Source organism: Littorina saxatilis, unplaced genomic scaffold (genome assembly GCF_037325665.1).
Source record: "Littorina saxatilis isolate snail1 unplaced genomic scaffold, US_GU_Lsax_2.0 scaffold_1228, whole genome shotgun sequence".
NCBI classification, from domain to species: domain Eukaryota; kingdom Metazoa; phylum Mollusca; class Gastropoda; order Littorinimorpha; family Littorinidae; genus Littorina; species Littorina saxatilis.
Window position 1 is genome coordinate 8,926 of NW_027129387.1, and position 5,353 is coordinate 14,278.

The 5,353-nt window shown below is 37.8% G+C and overlaps 1 long non-coding RNA gene across 1 annotated transcript; it reads right to left on the bottom strand.

Annotated features, from left to right (window-relative positions):
• Positions 1-1,185: 1,185 nt before the first annotated feature.
• Positions 1,186-5,008, bottom strand: LOC138957649 (uncharacterized). The gene is made up of 3 exons (XR_011453113.1): positions 4,854-5,008; positions 2,548-2,583; positions 1,186-1,324 (listed from the first exon to the last, which is right to left on the bottom strand). It is a non-coding gene; the product is annotated as an uncharacterized lncRNA (long non-coding RNA).
• Positions 5,009-5,353: the final 345 nt, after the last annotated feature.

Consider the following 5,353-nt stretch of genomic DNA (forward strand, 5'->3'; position numbering starts at 1 on the left):
GCCAGATATATCGACCAGGATATAATATGGCAGAAAGCAGTAAGTCCAATGCTGCTTTTTGCCATTTTTTTAAAATAAGATTTAAGTCGGGATATAATTTGGCAGAAAGAAGTATGTCCTCTTACTGCCTTTTACCATTATTTTTGAGTGAATGCGTTTAGGGAATTAATTCGGCAAAAGGCAGTAAGTCCACAAAAATCAGTATTTCTAAGTGATGAATCAAATGAGGGTTTTAATATTCATAGCAGAAACGCACAATAATGCCCTACATGTTATCAGCAAACAAACAAATCATTTAAAGCTTTTCATTCCAAAACAGTGATGCAAACAGAAAATGTCGATTTTCTCGAAACTATGTTTCATGGACTTGCTTCCTTCTGCCTTTACACGGCAGCACTGCCGAAGAGCCGCAGATGTGTACCTGGGTTTTTAGTTTCTTGATTCATTGTTTCCTTTCTCAGATTATGAACCTCCCCTTAGCATATATAGTGCAACGCCTGTTCAGTGCTTAGTGTTCAAGTGAAGCAAGCACATAATGGTGATGATATTAGAGACTCTCTATTACTCCTACGAGGAAAAGAATTTAAAAAGGAAAAATGAACCGGACAGTTCCAAATGTCTAGAGGCAAAGGGAAGTAACTCTTACTTATTTGTTATACATTCAAAGAAGGTAACTCTTATCATGCAGGCATGCCTGATTGTTTGTTTGTTTGTTTGTTTGTTTGCTTTACGCCCAGCCGACCACGAAGGGCCATATCAGGGCGGTGCTGCTTTGACATATAACGTGCGCCACACACAAGACAGAAGTCGCAGCACAGGCTTCATATCTCACCCAGTCACATTATTCTGACACCGGACCAACCAGTGCATGCCTGATCAGTCTTTACATATTGTATAGAGTCGAAGTTAGACCTGATGCTCGAGTATCTTGAATGTACCTAAAGAAGGAAGATAACTCATTTCAACGAGGTTTTTAAGGCAAAATGATGTTGATGGTAATATTTTCACTTTGTCTCATGGGCTTTTAGTCGAAATGTATGAGCAACCACTTTAATCTATTCTAATCCTTATTGGAATCAGATTTTAATCGTTTCTGAAAGAAGAGAGATCAGAAACACCCAGGCGAAGCCGTGCCTGACTGCTAGTATCCTGTAATCAAACAATGAAAACCTGACTCACGTGTCTTTACCGAGTTGGCGGCACACAACTCTGGCATCATTTTCATCCCATTTGCCAGAGCAGATAGAAACCCATTCTTTTGAAGAGGAATAAATTTCCACGTGTCCATCAGAGGAACCAATGCCATCACGTAGTCGAACGTCTCCTGTGGTGAATAAAACAGGCGAACAATCATGTAAACTCGAAATAAACACATCTTGCAGCCATTGTTGTACCCCAACTAAAACATTCATTCCCGTGTGATTTGATTCAAACTTCCAATACCATTGAAGGCCCTTTACTTGAGTATCTTGCACACTTTTCGGATCAAAGATTTATTCTACAAAAGTCACGTAACCGCCAATGAAGTAAGGGTACCCCCAAAATCAACCTGACAAAAACGTCAGGTACCATGCAATTACAAAATCGACAAAAATTCAGATTTGGTAAAAGTTGGCAACTTTTACATATGCAGAAAAAAAGCCTAGCCAATTATTTACCCAGACTGTCCTTAGGAAAGTATATTTTCAAATAAAATGTTCTGATATAAGTAGATGTTTAGGATATTGGAAATTTAACAATTCACTATTGAAACACCATGGATATGTTGATTTAATGAATCAGACTATTACAAACTTTCTCTCTGAACATGTGACTGAGAATGAAGTATCGAAGTGGGAGTTGCTGAAATTTGAAATTAAATAAATGTCCATAAAGTACAGACAGAAAGTTGCGATAATTTAAGAGATCGCACAAGGCAGAATTTCAACATGTTTTGAATTATGTGAATCACACTTAGCAAAAGACATGTATGACAAGTCTGTTGTTTTGAGGAGAGTATAGTTAAAATTGAATATTGAACTCATTAAAAACGCCGAGTTACACAGTGCCCACTTTTGGGAGGTAGAATAACGCACTGTGAGTAAATCAGAGCAGTGAAACTATTAAAAAAAATAACAAAAGCCTGGGATCAGACAGTTATACTGCAAAATTTATAAACTTTTTTTATTCCGATTTAGGAATTATTCAGTTGCGTTCCATAAGTTGTGGATTTGACCAAGGAGAAATGTCTGTGAGTAAAAAATAAATAAATAAGGAAAAAGCAGCCTGCATGCAACTGAGCTTATAAAAAAAAACTTGTTAAAAAATTGAAATGTCTGCGACTCAGAGACAGGGAGTATGTATTCAAAAGAAAGGAAGAAATAAAACACTCTTGAACAATTGGAGGTTCTGTTAAATACAATTGATAAGATTGCATCAACGTGCATTGCAGAACGCTTTAAACGTGTTTTACCAAATGTGATTAATGATGATCAAAAAATATTTTTTGAGAAGAAGATATAATGTAAAAACATCAGATTATTATATGATACATGTGGTGAAGTTTACCTTCGTTTAGTCCTTTTGCAGGCGTGGAAGTGTACCCTGCCAAAAAAAAAAAACCAGAAATATTAATAACATAAAACAAAACAAGTCGCGTAAGGCGAAACTACTACATTTAGTCAAGCTGTGGAACTCACAGAATGAAACTGAACGCACTGCATTTTTTCACAATGATCGTAGTCCGCCGCTCGTGCAAAAGGCAGTGAAATTAATGAGCCTGTTTAGCGCGGTAGTGGTTACGCTGTGCTGCATAGCTCGCTTTTCTGTACCTCTCTTCGTTTAAACTTTGTGAGCGTGTTTTTAATCCACAAATATATTATCTATATGTTTTTGGAATCAGGAACCGACAAGAATAAGATGAAATTGTTTTTAAATCGATTTCGGAAATTTTATTTTAATCATAATTTTTATATTTTTTTAATTTTCAGAGCTTGTTTTTAATCCGAATATAACATATATGTTTTTGGAATCAGAAAATGATGAAGAATAAGATGAACGTAATTTTGGATCGTTTTATAAAAACATAATTTTAATTACAATTTTCAGATTTTTAATGACCAAAGTCATTAATTAATTTTTAAGCCTCCAAGCTGAAATGCAATACCAAAGTTCGGCCTTCGTCGAAGATTGCTTGGCCAAAATGTCAATCAATTTTATTGAAAAATGAGGGTGTGGCTTTTACAAAAAGCCGGATATGACGTCATCGAAGACATTTATCCAAAAAATGAAAAACACTTCTGGGGATATCATACCCAGGAACTCTCATGTAAAATTTCATAAAGATCGGTCCAGTGGTTTACTCTGAATCGCTCCACACACACACACAGACACACACACAGACACACATACACCACAACCCTCGTCTCGATTCCCCCTCTATGTTAAAACATGTAGTCAAAACTTGACTAAATGTAACCACCCCCACTTTGAAGCTTTACGGGAGTTTGTTTTTACATTCGGTCAAGTAATAACTCAATGTATTAACGAGGGCGCAGGGTGAGGTTTGTCTTCCTAGGTGTGTGTGTGTGTGCGTCCGTCTGTATAAAGCATATCTCGAAAACTACACAAAGGATTTTAATCAAAATCGGTTTACACATTTTTTAAGACATTTTCTTGTGTCGTTTCTCCAAATTTCGATAGCGCTATGGGGTGACGTCATATTGTTTCCCATTTGCAAAGCTGAGGCGGCACTGTCACTGCCAGTTGTTCATATATTTTCTTGAAACTGTTGTCACACAACCTTAGACCCAGTCCGGACTATTGGATTGAATTTAAGCTTAGCATCTTAAACATTCGTTTATCATCTTTTGTTATCAGGGGAGTCAGTGGGATATTTTTCTACCTGAAATCAAAAATAATGTATTTCGTCTTATAGACATTTAGGTGGAGATAATTTTCCTTGCACCACTGTACCATCTTACACGTAATTTTAACCTTGACAACTTGGGTTCTACAGAGTAGAAAGTCGAGGACCCAATAACACATTTGTACAGGACCTGAGTTTGGTGCGGTACGATGGTGTTAAAAGCAGAGCTAAAATCAAGAAATAGAATACGGGCATATACTGTTCATTTACTCCCTTCCTTTTGGCATCAGTCTTCTTCGGTCCGGATTTTGAATAAGTAGCGAAAGTAGAGACAGACACTGGCCGCAGCGCGAATAAAATGACGGACGCGCGTCTGAGGCAGGACAAGGAGCTTTTTGCAGACGACAGAAGTTCCTGCATCTAAAGTGTAGTGGTACAACCGAAAGTTGTTTTGCATTTGTTAAGAATTGTCACTAGCCAACCGAGCCAGAGGGTTTCTACTTGCCCGGCAGAATGTTTACTCGAACCTACCGATCCGGCGGACGATTTGGCCAACCCTGAGACTTGAAATGGGACGTTGTTAAGAATGAGCAATTTTTGGTCGATTGTAACAAATGAAAAAGTCTGTTTGTTGCATTCTGTAAAAGAATGACTGGCCTTTCTATCACCAGAACTGATTTTAACATAAACAGCATCATAACAAATTTATGCACCTGAACAATCCTGCCTGTTTTTGTGTGTGTGTTTCTAGTGACAATTACAGTATTTTAAGAAAAGAAGAAAAAGAATCGAAATCACATATACTTAAAAATGTCATCAAATAAAACACTCAAAAATACTCTTTTATTAAATCTCATAATGCCTTTATTTTCATCGCAGTCTACATGTTTAAATCGCATGGTATTCAAAAGACGAAGTTTGGGCACAGGCTCAGATCACAGTATTTAGAGTCAGTGTCTGCAGATAAGAAAAGCTTGAGAAGAGGACCCAACAGCTGTGCACTTACCAAGCAATATGAAGAGGCCGAAGAGACCGCAAACTGTCAAGGTCATCATTACTTATTGTGAAGTCAGAGGTGTCAAATACTCGCACAGAGCTTGTGTGGTCGATAAAGGAGCGTCCTTCGCACACTAGACAAAGTTTGTACCTTTGCCCTTGCTAATAGCGTAGTAGTGACTGGATGGATATTGCTTCCTACCACTTTTATGGGACTGTTCAATGTTCTGTGGTGATGAAATATCTTCTATTACGTCACATATGACTGCCAGCAATTAGCCTTTACACAACAAGGAAAATCAGGTCATGCGTTCGTGATAATGTATCCTTCTTAGGCGTACAGCCACCTCGTGATTGCGACTTTCCCCATAAGACTGCAGAAAACAAGCTTTATTTCACAACGTTGACAAATGTGGCAAGTCTAATACTTTCCGCACACAATGAGACGCATGGTCACGCTGCGCTCCAGAGTTGCTCCGTTAACGTTGTTAAATGATGTTATCCCAGCGA